We start from the raw sequence: 22,775 nt of genomic DNA, 5'->3' as shown, positions 1-22,775 counted from the left end.
TTGTTTTTGCAGGAAATGTACTTAAAACTTCTGGTGATTAGTAGTTTTCGTTCCCTACCTATGTTGAATACACTTATTGTAAGTCGCTTTGGATAAAAGCGTCTGCTAAATGACTGTAATGTAATGTAATGTATGAGACCACTGTATTGCATCTAGACCACTGTGCTGCATCTATATCCCACTGTACTGAATCTATAAACCACTGTACTGCATATATAGACCATTGTACTGCATCTAAAGACCACTGTACTGCATCTATAGACTAGCTACTGTATCTATAGACTGATGTACTGTATCGATAGACCACTGTAGTGCATCTGTAGACCATGTAGTGCATCTGTAGACCCCTGTCGTGATCTGTAGACCCCTATAGTGTGTCTGTAGACCCCTCTAGTATGTCTGTAGACTACTGTCGTGATCTGTAGACATCTCTGGACACCTATACTCTATCTGTAGACCCCTCTACTGCATCTGTAGACCACTCTAGTGCATCTGTAGACCACTCTAGTGCATCTGTAGACCCCTCTACTGCATCTGTAGACCACTCTACTGCATCTGTAGACCACTCTAGTGCATCTGTAGACCACTCTACTGCATATGTAGACCCCTCTACTGCATCTGTAGACCCCTCTACTGCATCTGTAGACCACTCTAGTGCATCTGTAGACCACTATACTGCATCTGTAGACCACTCTAGTGTATCTGTAGACCACTCTAGTGCATCTGTAGACCACTCTGCATATGTAGACCCCTCTACTGCATCTGTAGACCCCTCTACTGCATCTGTAGACCCCTATACTGCATCTGTAGACCCCTATACTGCATCTGTATATCACTCTAGTGCATCTGTAGACCCCTCTACTGCATCTGTAGACCCCTCTACTGCATATGTAGACCCCTCTACTGCATCTGTAGACCCCTCTACTGCATCTGTAGACCCCTCTACTGCATCTGTAGACCCCTCTACTGCATCTGTAGACCCCTATACTGCATCTGTAGACCCCTATACTGCATCTGTAGACCCCTCTACTGCATCTGTAGACCACTCTACTGCATCTGTAGACCACTGTAGTGCATCTGTAGACCATGTAGTGCATCTGTAGACCCCTGTCGTGATCTGTAAATCAGTACAATGGTCTATACATGCAGTACAGTAGTTTATAGATTCAGTACAGTGGGATTGGATGCAGCACAGTGGTTTATAGATTCAGTACAGTGGGATATAGATGCAGCACAGTGGTCTAGATGCAATACAGTGGTCTCATATATGCAGTACAGTGGTCTCATGTAGCAATAGATGCAGTACAGTGGTATATATACAATACAGTGGTCTCTAGATACAGTAAAGTGGTCTCATATAGCAATAGATACAGTGCGGTGGTATATATACAATACAGTGGTCTCTAGATACATTAAAGTGGTCTCATATAGCAATAGATACAGTGTGGTGGTCTAGATACAGTACAGTGGTTTCTAGATACAGTACAGTGGTCTCATACAGCTGTAGATGCAGTCTCATCTCCTAGAAGTGGTCTCCTTTTTACAATAGGCAGAAATTACATATTTGTACTGCATGCAAAACACTGCATGGTTCTTGCCCAGAACTGCATGAGATAGGCATACATTTGGCATGTCTGTACAGGAGAGGCTTGTAGGTATCCATGTAACCCATTTTCATTCACATATATTGAGGTGACAGCTCAAGGGACCATTTGGAAAATGGTGATGGTCGTTTTTCCCTCGCCAAAATGTTGTCTTAACTTTGAATCATTAGGTATTTAGCCCCCTTCCCGACAAGGTAGCATGACAAGGTTGGTCCCATTGGAAACCTGAGGTTGACTGGAATCAAATGGTATCTCTATCTTTGGGCTACGTCTAAATTTGAGTGTTCCACAGTCTCCGAAAGACAGTATCGCCGGCGTTCCAGCCAGCCATCCCGCAGGTCTCATAGGGTTAATAAAACATTGAAAAAAACACACTTGGGACCACTTTTTTTCTTGGGATCATCAACATCCCAATATTAGAGGTCCTATGGATGCCAAAAATCAAAACTAGAAAAAAAAATCACACCCTGTGTGAAGGTAGCGGCGCCTTTGAATACATTTTGTCATCGATATGTGTTTATAATGTGTTTATAGCCACGTGTCATGTGAAGCTTGACCAATCACTTTGTTGACGCACCTGACCAATCAGAGCGTCGACGACAGATAAAGTTAAATTGAGGATCTAACTTTAAATAACTTACCTAGAAGGAGACTTTAGCCAAATAAAAATATATACAAAAAAGAACATGAGGAAATAAAAAATAAACCTTGACATCATAGTGATGTCATGAATAGTCCCCTTGCCTGACAAATCACAACCTTGACGGGCCTGACCAATCAGAACCTTGACGGGCCTGACCAATCAGAACCTTAACGGACTCTTGGATTCTCGATCGTCTCTATCAAACCATTCTGTCATAACGGATGACTGGGTCCCGAACTCAGACTTTCTATACATTCACCCTTCATCTGTTCTTGTATCTTTCTCTTTCTATTCGTCATATTAACTTTAAATAACTTACCTAGACGGAGACTTTAGCCAAATGAATAATAAGATGAAGTCATTGTCATCGTTTATATAGACATCGAATTCTATATTCATGACATCATAGTGATGTCATGAATAGTGACCAATCACAACTTTGGCGCACCTGACCAATCAGAACGTTGACGCACCTGACCAATCAGAACGTTGACGCACCTGACCAATCAGAACGTTGGCGCACCTGACCAATCAGAACGTTGACGCAAAAGCCAGGCATAGAGGGCTAATATCCGCTCTATACCTAAAGGTATAGAGCGGCTAGCGCCGCTAAAAATAAGCAGTCGCGCGTGGACCCCTCCTAGGGCCTCTACGACTTCAGCTTTGATTCCTGAAAAAACTGCTCCACCACCAAATAGGCCACACCCACTTCATCAACTACTTTAATTGGACACAGGTTTGTTTAATTTATAAAAAAAAGGAGCAGTGTGATGTCCAAAAAGTGTGTTATATAACTTTTAATATGTTGTTGGCTATGAATGAAAATCCGCCTATAGAGAAAAATAACAACATGTCAAAAAATGTAAAAAGCTGCTCCTATGGAAAGTCTATCATATTTTTATTTACTTATATTGGCCCAAAAAACAATTTAGTATAGGTAAGGTTTTGCCAACTTAGTGGTAGCGATATCTCGTCTGGCCCAAGGACTAATGGGGTAGGTTAGGACTTGGACAGGGGCCATTTTTGAATTGCAGCCTCCTGAAGGTGTATCTTTAGGGCATTTTTGAAAGTGAGTAGGGTTTTACACTCCTTTACTCCTTTTGGTAGGGCATTCCACATTTTAGATGAATAGCATGAGAAAGAGTTCATTCCCTTTGTTGTGCCAAATCTGGGTTGAACATGGTTTGTGGAGCTGCCTCTGGTGTTATGATCATGGACTTGATTAACATTTTGGAAGTATTTTGACAAATACAGGGGGATCCCAATGTTGTGGTGTATCTTGAAGACCAGGCCCATAGCAAGTTGCTGTACTCTGTCCTCAACCCTAAGCCATCCAAGCCTAGCAAAATGGGCATGGGTTAGATGGGTTTTGTAATTGAGGCCAAGAAGTAGCCTTACAAGTTTGTTTTGGGATGTTTGGAGCCTTGTTTTTAGGGCCTTGGAGGTGTTGTGATACCATGAAGTGCATGCATAATCATAATGACCTTGTATGAGGGCCCCTACAAGAATCTTCAGAGTATTCTTACTGACTTTACGAACAAGCCTCCACATCCTCCGTGTTATTTTGTGGACCTTTTTGATCGTCTTTTCAGCGTTTTTGTCACCTGAGAGGTTTGCCTCCAAGATGGAACCCAGGTAGGTAATTTCCTCCTTTCTTGTGATAACATTTTCACCCACTTTGATCGTGAAACTCTCAGCCTTTCTAAGGTTAGGGTTGGACCCAAAGAGGATGGATTCAGTTTTACCCAGGTGTAATGAGAGTTTGTTGTCGGAGAGCCAGATGCAGATCTTGTTGAGTTCAGTGCTGAGAGTTTTCTCAACCTGCAGCCTGTCCCTGTCCGAGACCAGCAGAGCCGAGTCATCTGCGAACAGGAACAGTTTGCAGTCGCAAGCTGAGGACATATCATTCACATATATCAGGAACAGTAGTGGTCCTAGTATGCTTCCTTGAGGAACACCACAAGTCACTGGGAGGGGAGGGGACTGGGTGCCGTTTACTTCCACCACTTGCTCCCTCCCTTCCAGGTAGGATCTCATCCAGTTCACCGACGTGTCATCAAAGCCTATTGCTTTGAGCTTATTGATCATAATTGGGTGATTAACGGTGTCAAAAGCCTTCTGGAGGTCCAGCATGACCATGCCGCAATATTTGCCCTTGTCGACATCTTGTTTGATAGAGTCGTTCAAATAGAGAAGGCATGTGTCAGTGGAGTGGTTTGTTCTGAAACCAGATTGGAATTCGTAAATTAGATTTTTTTCGGCAAGGTACTTATCAACCTGTTCATAGACTATTTTTTCCATGACTTTCGAGATTATAAGAATAGAAATAGGGCGGTAGTTATACAATGTTTATAAATAAGATGAATAAATAAGAATCACAATACAACATAACTTCTATAATGTACCATAATTACAATGATACAATATGTTGGTATTAAACATTAATGATTGACTACTCAATATAACAACATACTGTAAAATTAAATATAATATCCACCTCACCGCCTGTAAGGCTGGCGTGGATAATAATTAACTCATTTACTGTACAAGGTACAAAGTAAATCATATCACTGATGAACTGAGCTTTGATGCCTTTGCAAGCTGTAAGATCTCAACAATACAGGTTTTCAGGATATTAAGCTAAATATAAACGGTTTAATCCTCAGATGTTCTTTAATCAAGCAAATGAAAATTTGAAAACGAAATTCTGACAGAATCGCTTGTGTTTTCTACAGAACTGTTGGGAGACTCACTGATCACTGAGTTGAAGTTGGATGTTGAACTGGTGAGTCTTGTTATTTAAAGATACTTTACAAAACAAAGGAAATGGCAGAGAACGGTCTGGATCTTAGTATAATTAGATTTTCAATTGGAATTGACTCTACAAAAGCATTTTTGTGATTTTTGTCCTAGAACAAAAATTGAATTTCTTGTAAAATGGTTATAGAAAAATTAAGAACCAGTGTCCCCTTTGCACTCAGTGAGTGTGTTTTGTGTTATTCCATGTAACTGTTTTAACAGCTTTTTCCTCACCATTGTCTATCACCATAGATTAAGTTTAAGTGTAAACCCTAGATTAAGTTTAAGTGTAAACCCACTGCGGCCATGTTTTTTTTTTTTAAAGATCCAACCAAGATGGTATATAGATAGATAGATATCGTCTTCAAAAATACTTTTCTTTGTTACGATAGGATGGATTCCACTTTACTGCACTCTCTTTGTAACACTAGTCTACCCACCAAATGATTTGACTATTTGACTCACCTCAAGAAGGGGCATTAGAATGTGTGCTGGTGTGGTAGTTTATAGAGGAAGGGGCATTAGAATGTGTGCTGGTGTGGTAGTTTATAGAGGAAGGGGCATTAGAATGTGTGCTGGTGTGGTAGTTTATAGAGGAAGGGGCATTAGAATGTGTGCTGGTGTGGTAGTTTATAGAGGAAGGGGCATTAGAATGTGTGTTAGTGTGGTAGTTTATAGAGGAAGGGGCATTAGAATGTGTGTTAGTGTGGTAGTTTAAAGAGGAAGGGGCATTAGAATGTGTGTTAGTGTGGTAGTTTATAGAGGAAGGGGCATTAGAATGTGTGCTGGTGTGGTAGTTTATAGAGTGATAATGATAATGAACTTTATTTGTAGGCCTATAGCACCTTTCCAAACAAAGTTACAAAGTGCTGAACAGAGCAAGGTTTAAAAAATCAACAAAGCAAAACACAGTTTGATTAAACAAATAACAACATTAGGGTGTGTACAGTCATATAAAAAACTGTTAAGAAAAACACTTAGTGTAGAGGGTAGGTTTTCAGTAGTGACTTAAACAGAGGCACGGATGGTGCTAACCTCAGCTGCACCGGCAGTGTGTTCCACAGCCTAGGTGTCCGGGCTGCGAAGGCCCGATCACCCCGGGTTACTAGGTTAGTATTTGGTACCTCCAGGAGGGCCTTGTCTGAGGATCTAAGAATGCGCTCAGACTTAGGAGGGGACAGCATATCAAAGATATAAATAGGGGCCAGCCCACGCAGGGCTTTATAAGTAATAGGTAAAATTTTAAAATCACTCCTGGAGCTCACAGGCAGCCAATAAAGGGCGGCTAGTATGGGTGTGATATGGTCTTGTTTTCTTGTATTCGTAAGTAATCTAGCAGCAGAGTTCTGTATCATTTGCAGGCGGGATGTGACTTTCTTGCTAAGGCCAGAGTAGAGGGAGTTGCAGTAGTCGAGGCGTGATGATATGAGAGCATGAATGACCTTTTCGAGATTGGGGGCTGACAGGAATGGCTTGATTTTTGCAATGTTCCTCAACTGAAAGTAACAGGATTGAACAACTGATTTTTCCTTATAGAGGAAGGGGCATTAGAATGTGTGTTAGTGTGGTAGTTTATAGAGGAAAGGGCATTAGAATGTGTGCTGGTGGTAGTTTATAGAGGAAGGGGCATTAGTACTGGTGTGGTAGTTTATAAATCATGGGTGCTGTACAGTGTTTGTCATCAGCCATGGTGTAACTACTGTGATCAGACAGAGACTATATTACTGTCTTTTTATTTAAACATTTGTATTTGTTTCCCCAGTTAACAGCTACTGTGCAACTTACTATAATGCCATACTGTTACATAACTTAAAAAATACTTATGGGGCCCTGGTGGATTACTGACCACATACCACAACAATTAAGTACTTCTCTCAGCTGATCCTGGGTCATGCACTCACGTTCTCCTGTCTTTCCTGACCAGACCTACAGTATGATCTCAGTTTACTCTGAGAAAGGACAATGTTCAGTCAAGCAGAATGAAAACATAATGAGCCAAATATAGTCACGAAACACTACAGAAGACTTTACACCATGGGTCTTTCTTCAACATTTGAGTTCCAGCCATTATTCCATTATTCATCTATTTGATTTAATAGAACTTAAAACAATGAGTCTCTGCATGTTTAGACTGTTTATAGCCAGTAGGAGGAGTTGACATCTTTCCACAAAAAAGCCTTCCTGGATAAAAATGATTTTAGTCTTAAAGAGTGCAGGGTCTGCAGTGTCCTTAAGCTGTTAGTAAGGCTGTTCCACTGGTGTGGTGCAGCCGAGCAGAAGGCCTGGTCAGCCATGGTGCAGAGCTTGGTACTGGAGACATGGAGGAGGAAGCTGTTTGCAGATGTGAGGGTGTGGGTGGATGTTTGTGGAGTAATGGGTTCTTATAGGTAGAGAAGAAGGGCATGTATGTTTGTGTGAGAAGCAGGACTATTCAATTCTGAATGAGACAGGGAGCCACCTTTTACAACAAAAGTGACTTTCCTCATCATAATTTACATTATACTTAACAGTCATCAATGGTTTAACATGGTGTATTATTCTCATACTTATTTGATTCCTAGGGGGAGACTGGGGTCAAAAGTAACAGGGGGCAAACGTAACACACTCAATAATTCTAATCAGAAACAAGCTAGAGGGGTGAGACTTCTTCCACACATGCTCAGTAGGGTCCTCTCTCTGCCTATGGAACTGTAGAATGATCATTTCATCTCAGCAGAAGTTCAACAAAAACTGATTTTGCTGTGTAAAGTTAAGATGACAGCTAATTTAAACTTATGAATGGTATCTCTATGTTGGTCACAAATTAACGTCAGCAGCCTGTAGGTGCTATAGGTGTTTCTAGCTAGAATATGCGACTTCATCATGGTTGCCCCACTTCAAAGTAAAAATACATTTAAATAAAAAATAGACATACATTTGAAAAAAATAAATTTTAAAATAAAATAATTTGAATAAAAATAAAACGGAATTGTAATTACATATATAAAACATTCTTTTTTTTTTGTCACTTGGAATTATATAAAACATTCTTAAGTTAAAATATTAAATTATAAAAAACACATATTACTTAGTTATGTGCTTTTATTTGAGATATAGTGTGTTAATATGACTTATTTTTACAGTGTTACAATAAACAAAAAAATGTAAAAAGTGTTACTTTTGACCCCATTCTCTCCTATGTATTATGCATTAAATGGTTCATAGGCAATATTCTCTCTCTCTCTCTCTCTCTCTATCTCTATCTCTATCTCTATCTCTATCTCTATCTCTATCTCTCACACACACACACACACACACACACACACACACAATTGAGGCGCACACACACACACACACACACACACACACACACACACACACACACACACACACACACACACACACACACACACACACACACACACACACACACACACACACACACACACACTATTGAGGCATAACAGGCAGAGCACACCCAAGGCAGTCATGTTTGATTTATACTCTTGTAAATTGTTCACCATTGTATTTTATTGTTGGTGTGAACTCAGTGTGAATGGCCCTTTAGTCTACAGACAAGGACCATGAACACACTCCTGGACTCCTTTCCATTGATTGATTGAATACTTTATTAACAGTTTGTAAACAGTACAGTGGTATGATTTTACAATGATTGTTAAAAGAATAACACAAAAAGCCCTATAGGGGCTTGTTTCTATTGGGCTCCTGGGTGGTCCTGACAAGTAGGCCTGAACCAGAAACCACATACATTTATATTGTGTACAGAGTTCTAATGTTTTTCTCCAATGAGAATACATTATATTCATATCGCGATTAACTTTCTATTTCTCACACAGTGTCTTGTGTCTTCTTCCATTCTCTCTCTTTGTCTCAGGTGGCTAATAATGACCGCCATCTAGTGGAATCTATCAACATCAAAACTACTGTAAAGAACCCATCACATGGTACGTTCCTAACAGCAGAATGATCAAACCAAGACATTGTGTGAGAAATAGAAAGTTAATCGCGATATGAATATAATGTATTCTCATTGGAGAAAAACATTAGAACTCTGTACACAATATAAATGTATGTGGTTTCTGGTTCAGGCCTTAGTACATGACAGGTATCAGCTTATTATTTGTGACAAACACATGCACATGCGTTGTGACACAGACCATGAGAATTCGGTCAACTATATAGGATTAAGTGGTTAAGATAATTGGAAGTAAATGTTATCATTGTTGAACTTTGATGTGATGCCATTGCAAGCTGTACGAGTTATACACAACAATACATGTGTACAGGACATTAAAAAGAATATAAATGGTTTAATGTTGTCATCGAAGGATATATACTGATGGAGAAAATCACACTTGAAAACTTGAGCAAAACCCTGAGCACAGAACATGTGTTTTCTCTACAGCACTGTTTGGAGACTCACTGATCACTGAGTTGAAGTTGGATGTGAATTAATTGGTGAGTATTTGTTATTTAAAGATACTGTATAAAACAAACGAAATGACAGAGAAAAACTTCTTGAATGTTCTATACAGGTGATAAATCACCTGTATAGTACACACACACACACACACACACACACACACACACACACACACACACACACACACACACACACACACACACACACACACACAATGAACTCTCAATGTCTTTCAGCTGTGTGGACCTGTTGCACATCCTATTCTACTGTTAACATGTTATTATAGGATCACAACTCTTTATATATTTACTTTATTTACCAATAAGGTAATTATATGCATTCAAAATTGTATAAATCAAAATACTTTTAGAGTATATAGAATACTAAGGGTTTATAAGAATCACAATACGATATAAAAAGTTCTGTAAGGTTTGATGTACAGTATCAAACAGTAATGATTAACAACTCTTAATTAATTATTTTTTTATAATTAACCCATTAACCACTTTGACTCTATCCCTATTCAGGAGGGAATATTCACCGAAAAGAGCCGATCTACAAGCATGCAAAGCGTTGCGATGCATTGTGAGCTTGTAGATTGGCTATTTTCAGCAAAGATATTTAGTGTAGACCATGGGAATAATGTTCAACTAAATATAGGTTTTAAGTCGTAAGAGACAAGGTAAGATAACTTACCAATAAGGTAAATGTTATCACTGCTACACTTTGCTGTGATGCAATTGTAAGCTGTAAGATGTATAACCATACAGGTTTATAGAACTGTTAGGGGAATATAAAGTGCTTAATCTGTTCGTTCATTGAACAATACTTTTGTTTTCTCTACAGCACTGTTTGGAGACTCTCTGATCAGTGAGTTGATGTGGATGTGAACTGGTGAGTCGTGTTATTTAAAGACACTTTGCAAACCAAAGGAAATGGCTGAGAAAACTTTCCTCGAGCGTTACCTGAACTGCCATGTGTGTTCAGAGACTTTCAGAGACCCTGTATCTCTGAGCTGTCATCACAGCTTCTGTTCTAACTGCTTGAAGAAATTCTGGGAACAAACTGAGAACAAGAACTGTCCCATTTGTAAGAGAAAATCCTCAAAGGATCTAGGTATTAACTTTACACTAAAGGAACTAGCTGACTCTTATGCTGGGAGACAGAAGGCTGAGTCACCTGAGGAGGAAGTCAAGGTGTTGTGTAGTAAACATCCAGAGGAGCCTAAACATTTCTGTGAGGAAGAGCAGAGAGCTGTGTGTCATATCTGTGACTTTCCTCACCACCGTGGTCACACACTGCTTCCTATTGGACAAGCAGTCATTAACCTGAAGGACCAACTGAAGCCTGACCTCAAGTCTCTACAGGACAAGAGGAGCAAATACAAAAAGGTTGAACAGACATACAGTGAAGTGGTTCAACACAACAAGAAGCAGGTGGTTACCACAGAGAGGCAGATCAGAGCAGAGTTTGAAAAGATCCACCAGTTCCTGAGAGAGGAAGAGAAGGGCAGACTGGCAGCTCTGAGGGAGGAAGAGGAGCAGAAGGGGACGATTGTCTGCAGAGAGATGAAGATCATTCAGGAGCAGATCTCCTCTCTCTCAGAAAGCATCTCTGCTGTAGAACAAGAGCTGCAGAAACCCTGTGTGTCATTTCTCAGCAGTTATAAACACACTCAGACCAGCGCCAGAGTCCAGTGTAAACTGTCAGAACCACAGCTGGTCTCTGGAGCTCTGATAGACGTGGCCAAACACCTGGAAAACCTGACCTTCAGAGCGTGGGAGAAGATGAAGGAGAAGGTCAAGTTCACTCCTGTCATTCTGGACCCAAACACAGCACACCCTGTGCTCTGTCTGTCTGAAGACCTGACCAGTGTGAGAGGTACAGGCACAAATCAGCAGCTTCCTGACAACCCAGAGAGGTTCACTAAGTATTCCACTGTTCTGGGTTCAGAGGGTTTCAGTTCAGGAAAACACAGCTGGGTGGTCGATGTTGGAGAGCATTCTGATTGGAATATAGGTTTGGCTAAAGAGTCTGTTGACAGGAAGGGAGAGAGACATGACTCACCATCAAATGGAGTATGGTGTTTATTACAGAAAAGTGGGAAGTACACTAATGGACATGGAGAAACCCTCTCATTGAAGAGGAATCCTCAGAGGATCAAAGTCCAGCTGGACTATGACAGGGGGGAGGTGTCCTTCTACGACCCTGAAGACAGGACTCACATCTACACTTTTAAAGACTCTTTCACTGAGAAACTCTATCCATGTATATCTGTTGGAAGATCAGGCGATAACATAACTACTGATATCAAAGTCTGCCAAGAAGAGTCATCTGGGAGGAAGCGTTCTGTACAGTGATGTGTGTGTGTGTGTGTGTGTGTGTGTGTGTGTGTGTGTGTGTGTGTGTGTGTGTGTGTGTGTGTGTGTGTGTGTGTGTGTGTGTGTGTGTGTCTGTGAGAGCGCGCGTGTGTGTGTGTGTGTGTGTGTGTGTGTGTGTGTGTGTGTGTGTGTGTGTGTGTGTGTGCGCGTGCGCGTGCGCGTGCGTGCGTGTCTGTGCGTGTGTGTGTGTGTGTGTGTGTGTGTGTGTGCTATACGTTCTGCTCACTTCATTGTCGACTGGAAAATCACTGTGCACTGCAGTAGTTGCTGATGAGACACATACTGTACATAGAATACTGATTCATTTTCTCGGCTGGAAGTCAAATCATTTGTGGTTTGTCAGTAAGTGTCCTATAAGTCCAAGTTCCCTTTCTTCACCATCATTGCATAGTTGTTGCTCAGGAGACAAATACATTAACTATTCCACATGATGAAACAATTATTCTTTTGTCTCATTGTGTTTGTTCCCAAACTCATTCTGCTGTCTGGAATCATTAGCTGTGGTTAAAAAGTAGCAGTAGCCTACCTAAAATGTAACACACCTGGACCATTGATAGTTTCTTAATGGAACAATTGTCATTTGTGTGTTAATTCACACTGTGCCGCTCCCCTGATATGATTTGTTGGGGTTCACATTCAAAACAGCAAGTCTGAGCTTGATTGGTGAACATATACATTGATTTGTTTATATATTTTGATTAACCACTTAAACCCCAGCATCCATATTCTGGGGAGACCTTTGACACAGATCGACAAGCTCGACAAACTTTCAACGTTGTGAGCTTGTCGATCTACTATTTTCAGTGAAGAAAATGTAGACCAAATACAGAAAAGTCACTATAGGGCCCTAAAGGACTCAACAACGTATGGGGTTTAAGTGGTTAAACTTACAAGTACTTTTCAACATTTGTGGATTTTTATATATTTAAAACTAGCCATATTTGTGAAATACATGTGTGAACCTTTTTTTCTATGTGGATTTTCTTTAGATTTTCATGCAAAACTAATACTGTATATTTATGTGCATTGAAACCTATTTTTGTGGAGAGTCATTTATATATAAAAGCTGAATTATAGCTGCATGTGAATCATTCTGTGTGCATTCATTCATTATAAGATTGATCTTACTCCATTATGTGGATTTTTTAATGGCTCCACAATTGACCTAAAAGTCCCTCAGGATTAAACTTAAGAACATGGTTACCCCCCATGAAATCACAGTTTCATGGAAAGTGGTGTGATTAAAGTAAAAATGAAGAACCAGTGTCCCCTTTGCACAGTACAAGTTGAGAACTAAGGTCCTTAAATGTCAGTGTGTTTTGTGTTATTCCATTTGACAGATTTTTCCTCACCATTGTCTCCATCTCCACCAAAATCGTATACCTTAGCTCGCATACATTCTGAATTAAATCTTTACATGAAAGACTATTCTTTTCTTTATTTTGACAGTGAAAAAAGTGATCATAAGGGCAGAAAGGGGGATCTTTGGTCGGATTCAAACCCAGCTAGGCCAGCTGTAGGAACTAAGGACTTAGCCTTTAAATGGTAGACTACAGTATACACTCTCTCAGGTGAGCTACTGGGGCAGTAAATGCAAACTTTACTTCAAATGACAGTTAATCGTTCCACATTATTATGAGATTAGTTTTGTTCTAAAATTCGGCTACAATCACCTCAAGAAGGGGCATTAGAAATGTAGAATGTGTGTGCTGATGTGTTAGTTTATAAGAGAAGGGACATTAGCATTTGTACTGGTGTGGTGTGGTAGTATATATATCACGGGTGCTCTATGTTTGTCACCAACCATGGTGTAACTATGACTGAGACTGCTCAGAAAGAACAGTCTAATGTGAGGTGCTTCATGGTGGCATCAATAATATCTCTCTCTCTCTCTCTCTCTCTCTCTCTCTCTCTGTTCCAAGCTTCCATTATTTATCTATTTTATTGAATATAACTTCAGATAATGAGCCTCTACATGTTAAGATGTTTATAACCAGCAGGAGGAGTTGACACCTTGTTGTTCCCAGGAGCGAGTTCATTTGAAATAGAAAGTAAATGTCATGTTTGAACAAAACTGCGACGCCATTACAAGGTGTGTTACATCTCAATGGAACAGTACATGTTTGGAGGCTCATAATCAGGGAGTTGAAGTGGAATGTGAATTGGTGAGTATTAGTATTTAAAGATATCTGCAAATCAAAGGTAATGGCAGAGAATTCGGATTGTCTTATAGTTATATGAATTACCAGCTTCTGTTCAAATCTGATAAAATCATCAAAAAACAAATATAATAATTAACAACAAACAGTCAATACCCTGAAGAATCAATTAATAGTTTGTGTTATAGTCAGTGGTGGAAAAAGTACTCAAAATATTTTACTTGAGTAAAATTAAAGTACCAATACTGCAATGTAGAAATTCTCTGTTAAAAGCAAATGTTCCGAATAAAGAAATGACTTGAGTAAAAGTACAAAAGTATTGGTATCAAAATATACTTAAAGTATCAAAAGTAAAAGTACTTGTTACGCAGAATGTTTCACAAGTTTCACACATTTTCAAATTAATAAAAGTCATACAAATTCTTTGAAAATAGCAGATCTATAAGCTCAGAATGTGTTGCGCATTGTGAGCTTGTAGATCTGCTATTTTCAAATGGCCGAAATGTATAAGTCTGAAGTGGTTAATGTATGTTTCGTACGAACTCTTGTTTTAGTTTTGTATTGTTTTATTGGATCTTGTTTAGTCGATACACTTATTTGTTTGAGCTCGTGCTCATTTGATTTTTCTATTTTGTCTCATCTGTTTAAGAAAGTAGGTAGCTGATATATTGCACTTTTACCTTAGCGCTAGGTATACTCTTGGTTGCTTGTTTTTTGCAGGAAATGCACTTAAGACTTCTGGTGATTAGTAGTTTTCGTTCCCTACCTATGTTGAATACACTTATTGTAAGTCGCTTTGGATAAAAGCGTCTGCTAAATGACTGTAATGTAATGTAATGTAATGTAATATAAAATCCAAATCTTCAAAGTAAGTAGTAAGTCAAGTTGTCAAATAATTGTAGGCTACTGCAGTAGAAGTACAAAACTTGCCTCTGAAATGTAGTGGAGTAGAAGTAAAAGTATTGAAAATTGGATATACTCAAGTAAAGTAAAAATATGTCACAATTGTACTTAAGTATAGTACTTGAGTAAATTTACTTGGTTACTTTACACGACTGGTTATAGTACAATATACCAAGTCTAGTTTTTAGACTTTTTCTGACCCATTTAGCATAATAATAATAATAATAATAATAATAATAGTTTTATTTATATTGCACTTTTTGTTTACAGGGAATCTCAGAGTGCTACAGAGTTATAAACAAGACTCACAAAGGGTTAGAAAATGGTGTCAAGCTTAAAGAATATTGCTGACAATAATTACATACAATTTTACACAAAAAGGCCTTCCTGGATAAAATGATTTTAGGCCTGTCTTAAAAGAGTGCAGGGTCTGCAGTGTCCTTAAGCTGTTAGGAAGGCTGTTCCACTGGTGTGGTGCAGCCAAGCATAAGGCCTGGTCAGCCATGGTGCAGAGCTTGGTACTGGAGACATGGAGGAGGAAGCTGTTCACAGATGTGAGGGTGTGGGTGGATGTTTGTGGCGTAATGAGTTCTTATAGGTAGAGAGGGGCATGTATGTTTGTGTGTGAGAAGCAGGACTATTCAAATCTGAATGAGACAGGGAGCCACTTAGTCTACCTTTTACAACAAAACATGGTGACTTTCCTTATCGTTTGGTTCCACTAGTAAATTTGACATTATGAATCAAAGAAGTAATAAACCATTTAAATCCATTTTTATTATACTTGATGACTCTTATGTATTACTACAATGGCAAAATGGTTCATAAGCAATATTATGTGCATGTCACACACACACACACACACACACACACACACACACACACACACACACACACACACACACACACACACACACGCACAGATGCACAGACGCACACAGACGCACGCACACACATTCTTTTGTAATGATGATGTGATATGTTGACATGATAAGTTGTTCTTTATGAAGGTTTTTGCAACCTCTCTCTCTGTCTCTCTGTCTCCCCGCCCAGCTCACCACTTTAACCAGGAAATATAGAATCATATTACTGGTTATCAACTTGTATCTGACGCTGTGAGACTACATTTCTACTAGATACTCAAAAATTAAAGCTCAAAGTCTACAGACAAGTACCATGAACACACAGGACCACAAACCAGAAACCACATAGATTCATATTGTGTACAGAGTAAGGACTGTACCAGAAACTACATAGATTTATATTGTGTACAGAGTTCTAATGTTTCAGGATTTTTCTCCAATGAGAATACATTACATATCCATAATGTGTTTAACTTTGTATTTCTCACACTGTGTCTTGTGTCTTCATCCCTCCTTCTATCTCTGTGTCTTTCTCTCTCTTTCTCTCAGGAAGCTAATGTTCACCATCTAAAGGAAACTCTCAACATTAAACTACTGTAAAGAACACATCACATGGTATGTTTATGACAGCAGAATGGTCAAACCAAACTAACTGAAGGACAGTGTTCAGTATGTTGAAATACACTGTAGATATTCACTGTAGACAGACTGGAGACATTTAGTACTTTTTGTGTGAAATCAAAGAGTTCAGTCTATACAGATCCTAGTGGGTGGGGGATCTGGAGGGGACGAGTCCAAACAAAAGCAGAATTGTAATGTTACATTTATTTTAATTGTAACATAATTGTCTATAGAACTTTACTCTTGGAATTCATTGTAAAATGGTTAAAGACACATTAAGAACCAGTGTCCGCTTTGCACTGTACAAGGTGAGAATTACAGTAAGGTCCTTTATGTCAGTGAGTGTGTTTTGTGTTATTCCATATGACTGTTTTAACAGCTTTTTCCTCTCCAGTATCACACCAAATCATTTGACTAATTGACTTCATCCTTTTGGTTCTTTGAAATTCAGCCAGGAATCACCTCAAGAAGGGGCATTAGAATGTGTGTTAAGTTGGTAGTTTATAGAGGAAGGGGCATTAGAATGTGTGCTGGTGGTAGTTTATAGAAGAAGGGGCATTAGAATGTGTGCTGGTGTGGTAGTTTATAGAAGAAGGGGCATTAGAATGTGTGCTGTGTGGTAGTTTATAGAAGAAGGGCCATTAGAATGTGTGCTGTGTGGTAGTTTATAGAGGAAGGGGAAATATAATGTGTGCTGGTGTGGTAGTGTATAGAGGAAGGGAAGGGGCACAAAAATAAGGACTTCTCTCAGCTGATCCTGGTTCATGCACTCATGCATATTCTCCTGTCTTTCCTGACCAGACCTATATCTCAGTTTACTCTGAGAAAGGACAATGTTCAGACAAGCAGAATGAAAACATAATGAGCCAAATATAGTAACTAAACAGTACAGAAGACTTTACTCCATGAGTCTGTCTTCTACATTTGAGCTCCAGCCATCATTCCATTATTCATCTTTTTGATTTAATATGTAACTTAAAACAATGAGCCTCTACATGTTAAGACTTTTTATAGCCAGTGGGATGAGTTGACACCTTTCCACAAAAAAAGCCTTTCTGGATAAAAAATGATTTTAGTCTTAAAGAGTGCAGGGTCTGCAGTGTCCTTAAGCTGTTAGTAAGGCTGTTACACAGCGTGGTGCAGCCAAGCAGAAGGCCTGGTCAGCCATGGTGCAGAGCTTGGTACTGGAGACATGGAGGAGGAAGCTGTTCACATATGTGAGGGTGTGGGTGGATGTTTGTGTTGTAATGAGTTCTTATAGGTAGAGAGGGGCATGTATGTTTATGCATGTGTGTGTGAGTAGCAGGACTATTCAATTCTGAAAGAGACAGGGAGACACTTATTCTACCTTTTACAACAAAACATGGTGACTTTCCTCATCGTAAATTTGACATTATACTTATAGGAATCAAAGAAGTATGAGAATAATAAACCATGTTAATCTATTGATGACTCTTATAGTATGCATTAAATGGTTCATAAGAAATATTCTCTCTCTCTCTCTCTCTCTCTCGCACGCACGCACGCACGCACGCACGCACGCACGCACGGACAGACAGACAGACAGACAGACAGACAGACACGCACACTCGCGCCATTGAGGCATAACAGGCAGAGCACACCCACGGCAGTCATGTTTGATTTATACTCTGACGTCTCTCTCTCTCTCTCTCTCTCTCTCTCTCTCTCTCTCTCTCTCTCTCTCTCTCAGCTCACCTAACTGTCTTTGTATCTGTAACTTGTATCTGACGCTGTGTGACTACATTTCTACTGCAAGATATTCACCGATTAAAACTCTAAAGGGCCATTCACACTGAGCACTAACTAACGATAACTATAACTATACTATTAACCATTGTCATTTTTGTATGTAGTTGGTGTGAACTCTGCCATCCACTGACTTTTTAAAACGACTTGTTTATAGATATAGTTCTAGTGCTCAGTGTGAATGGCCCTTTAGTCTACAGACAAGGACCATGAACACACAGGACTCCTTTTGATTGATTGATTGAGTAGCCTACTTTATTTACAGTTTGTATACAGTACAGCTGTACGATTTTCAATAATTGTTAAAAGGATAACACAAAAATCCCTAGGGGCTTGTTTCTCTTGGGGTCCTGACAAGTAAGGCCTGAACCAGAAACCACATAGAGAGTACTGTTTTTCTCCAATGAGAATACATTACATTCATATTGTGTCTTCATCCATTCTATCTATGTGTCTTTCTCTCTCTTTGTCTCAGGTGGCAAATAATGACTGCCATCTAGTGGAATCTCTCAACCTTACAACTACTGTAAAGAACACATCACATGGTACAGTATGTTCTTCATGACATCAGAATGATCAAAACAAACTTACTGAAGGCCAGTGTTATAGTGTGTTGAAATACACTGTAGATATTCACTGTGAGTAGAATCAGATCATATTTACATTTTGTAAAGATGAACTATGTTAACTTTTCCCAGAAATAATAGAATAGTTTTTCTATAGGGCGAATCAGTCCATTTTGTGTTAACACAGATAGAAAACCCATTATTTCCCCCCCGAAAATATTGATATGAATTGTTTTAAGCCTGGAACCAAGCCATCCCGGCAAAAAAGGGTATTTATTAAATATAGTATATAATATAATGAAATATTCAAATGTGTTTTGAATGGGTTTTAATTTATTTTCTTTTTTACTTATTTTTTTTTACCTGGAACATCAATTATGTCTGAACATTAAACTGAATATATTATATCACACATACACATATTACCTGATTGAGTGAATACTTTATTAGTCATAGGTACTAAAGTATTTAGGCTAAAAGGCTAAAAGGAAAACACAAAAAAAGTCCTGGGGACTTGTTTCCATTGTGGTTCTACATTCTACAGTATGTATTCTGTAGAAGATCAAACCAAGACATTGAAATAGTTTCATATTCTTCTTGCCTGACATGACAGATATCAGCTGTGACAAACACACACACACACGCACGCACGCACGCACGCACGCACGCTGTCCATACGTTTACAAGAAACAATACAAAATTCAAACATGGTTCTATTAATTATGTTCAGCGTTTCCAGAGTTCCAAGATGTTTACATGTTATTACAGGAGTCATAACTCTTTATTGCTGGGAAGTATAGGATTCAAGTGGTTTAGATAATTGACAGTATTATCATTGTTAAACTTTGCAGTGATGCAATCTCAAGCGTATGTATACATGTGTACAGGACATTGAAGAGAATATTTATGGTTTAATCTTTTCATTGAAGGATAGTTTGTATACTGATGGAGAAAATCACACTTGAAAACTTGAGCAGAAACCCTGACCACAGAACATTTGTTTTCTCTACAGAACTGTTTGGAGACTCACTGATCACTGAGTTGAAGTTGGATGTGAACTGGTAAGTCTTGCTATTTAAAGATACTTTACAAAACAAAGGAAATGGCAGAGAAATAATCTTCTATTGAATGTCCCTGTGTTCAGAGGCTTTCATTATAATATTCCTACTTTGTCATTATCCCTCCATGGATCTGTGTCATTTACTCTCTTTCTGTCAGGTGGTACATGATCGCCATCTAGTGGAATCTCTCAACATTAAAACTACTGTAAAAAACACATCAAACTAACTGAAGACCGCTGTTGAGTGGGGTAAGTTTAAAGACTGTAAACATTGAGTACTTTTTGTGTGATTTCAAATAGTTCAGTTTGTAGGCAAAGATCCCAGTGGGGATTTAGAGGGGACGAGTCCAAATAAAATCAGACAATTCATTTCCTTGGCTTACAAATTATACTTATTTTGTATTAGCTTTAGAATCCATCCCTGAACATACACATTGATTCACTCATGTAATCAATCACCATCACTTCATAAACTTGTTTCTGGAAAAAAAAAGTCATGTTCTTTGTAATGATGAATTGTGAAAACGTCATTATGGCTCTGTGATTGTTTTAAAACATTTTTTTATAATCAGATCTTCCAACTGTCTGACAGTTAATAACTTTCTACAGAACCTTGTATGGATCTTTACTCTTAGACAGTTGTAAAGACATGACCACCGGGCTAACACAAAATGAAATACTGCTCCTTGATTGTATATTGTTGTAAAGATTGAGCTATTTTTGTTTTTCCAGAAATAGTAGAATAGTTTTTCTCCTACTTACCCTGGCCCTTTGTTTTTGGTTTTGTTTTACACCTGGTACATGAATTAGTTATTTCTGAACATTAAACTTTAAAAAAATGAAATACTATAAATCATATACATGCATATGACTACAATGATGTTTGTATCAAACAGCAATGATTAACTACTCACTATAATTGCATGGGTTACCCATTAACTACTTTGACCCTCAGGAGGTGACATTCACAGAAAATAGCTGATCTACAAGCTCTCAATGCATTGTGTTGCTATGCGCAAAAGTTGTCATTGCTGAACTGGGCTGTATTGCCATTATAAGCTGTAAGATTTATACACAACAATACAGGTTTATACAACATTGAGGGGAATATAAATGTTTAATATTGTCATTGAAGAATACTTTTATACTGAAGAAAATAGAGAAAATCACACTTCTTGAATACTTGAGAACAAATCCTCACAACAGAACATTTGTTTTCTTGGCAGCACTGTTTGGAGACTCACTGATCACTGAGTTGAAGTTGGATGTGAACTGGCGAGTCTTCACAAACCAAAGGAAATGACAGAGAACATTTCTCTTGAATGTTCCTTGTGTGTAGAGACTTTCAGAGATCCTGTATCTCTAAGCTGTCATCACAGCTTCTGTTATAACTGTCTGAAAACATTCTGGGAACAAAATGAAAACAAGAACTGTCCCATTTGTAAGAGAAAAACATCAAAGGGTCTACTTATTGACTTTACATTGAAGAAACTAGCTGACTGTTCTGTTGAAACACAGAAATCTAAGTCACCTGAGGAGGAAGTCAAGGTGTTGTGTAGTAAACATCCAAAGGAGCTTAAACTGTTCTGTGAGGAAGAACAGAGAGCTGTGTGTCTTATCTGTGACTTTCCTCACCCCACTGGTCACACTCTGGTTCATGTAGAACAAGCAGTCAATAACCTGAAGGACAAACTGAAGCCTGACCTCAAGTCTCTAAAGGACAAGAGGAACAAATACAAAAAGGTTGAACAGACATACAGTGAAGTGGTTCAACACAACAAGAAGCAGGTGGTGACCACAGAGAAGCAGATCAGAGCAGAGTTTGAAAAGATCCACCAGTTCCTGAGAGAAGAAGAGAAGGGCAGACTGGCAGCTCTGAGGAAGGAAGAGGAGCAGAAGGGGAATATTGTCAGCAGAGAGATGAAGATCATTCAAGATCAGATCTCCTCTCTCTCAGACAGCATCTCTGCTGTAGAACAAGAGCTGCAGAAACCCAGTGTGTAATTTCTCAGCAGTTATAAACACATTCAGACCAGCGCCAGAGTCCAGTGTAAACTGTCAGATCCACAGCTGGTCTCTGGAGCTCTGATAGACGTGGCCAAACACCTGGAAAACCTGACCTTCAGAGTGTGGGAGAAGATGGAGGAGAGGGTCAAGTTCACTCCTGTCATTCTGGATCCAAACACAGCAGACGACTCGCTCTGTCTGTCTGAAGACCTGACCAGTGTGAGACGTACAGACACAAAGCAGCAGCTTCCTGACAACCCAGAGAGGAACACTAAGTATTCCACTGTTCTAGGTTCAGAGGGTTTCAGTTCAGGAAAACACAGCTGGGAGGTAGAGGTTGGAGAGCATTCTGACTGGAATATAGGTTTGGCTAAAGAGTCTGTTGACAGGAAGGGAGAGAGACATGCCTCACCAGCCTATGGAATCTGGTGTTTATATCAGAGAAGTGGGAAGTACACTAATGGGTGTGGAAAAACCCTCCCACTGAAGAGGAATCCTCAGAAGATCAGAGTGGAGTTGGACTATGACAGGGGGGAGGTGTCCTTCTACGATCCTGAAGACATGACTCACATCTACACTCATAAAGACACTTTCACTGAAAAACTCTATCCTTATTTCTGTAACGGAAATACAGGTGATAACATAACTACTGATATCAAAGTCTGCCAAGCAGAGCCATCTGGGAGGAAGCGTTGTGTACAGTGATTTGTGTGTGTGTGTGTGTGTGTGTGTGCGTGTGTGTGCGTGTGTGTGCGTGTTTGTGCGCGCGCGCGTGCGTGCGTGCGTGCGTGCGTGCGTACATACGTACACAACACTTTAACCACATGAAACCTTAGTGTCCCTATTCTGGGGATGAACATTCAGCAAAAATAGCCAAGCTTGCTTGTAGATCGGCTATTTGGTGTACTGTAGATGGACAAAAGGAGGGGATGACATACAGATCCCTGGGAGACTCCAGTCAACTAAGAATATAGATATT

The 22,775-nt window shown here is 39.3% G+C and overlaps 1 pseudogene across 1 annotated transcript in view; it reads left to right on the top strand.

The window, feature by feature from the left end:
* LOC311055806 overlaps positions 1-22,501 on the top strand; it is a 29,789-nt pseudogene extending 7,288 nt beyond the window's left edge. The window contains exons 4-10 of the transcript XR_014602898.1: positions 4,983-5,032; positions 8,921-8,990; positions 9,452-9,504; positions 10,316-11,826; positions 17,530-17,619; positions 18,639-18,708; positions 21,051-22,501. The product of XR_014602898.1 is annotated as an uncharacterized misc_RNA (transcript). The remainder of the gene's footprint in view (positions 1-4,982; positions 5,033-8,920; positions 8,991-9,451; positions 9,505-10,315; positions 11,827-17,529; positions 17,620-18,638; positions 18,709-21,050) is intronic.
* Positions 22,502-22,775: the final 274 nt, after the last annotated feature.

This window comes from Gymnoscopelus microlampas (assembly GCF_963454915.1).
Source record: "Gymnoscopelus microlampas genome assembly, chromosome: 11".
Classification (NCBI taxonomy): Eukaryota; Metazoa; Chordata; class Actinopteri; order Myctophiformes; family Myctophidae; genus Gymnoscopelus; species Gymnoscopelus microlampas.
Note: the sequence above shows the minus strand (reverse complement) of the source record. Positions and strands in the feature narration are given on the sequence as shown.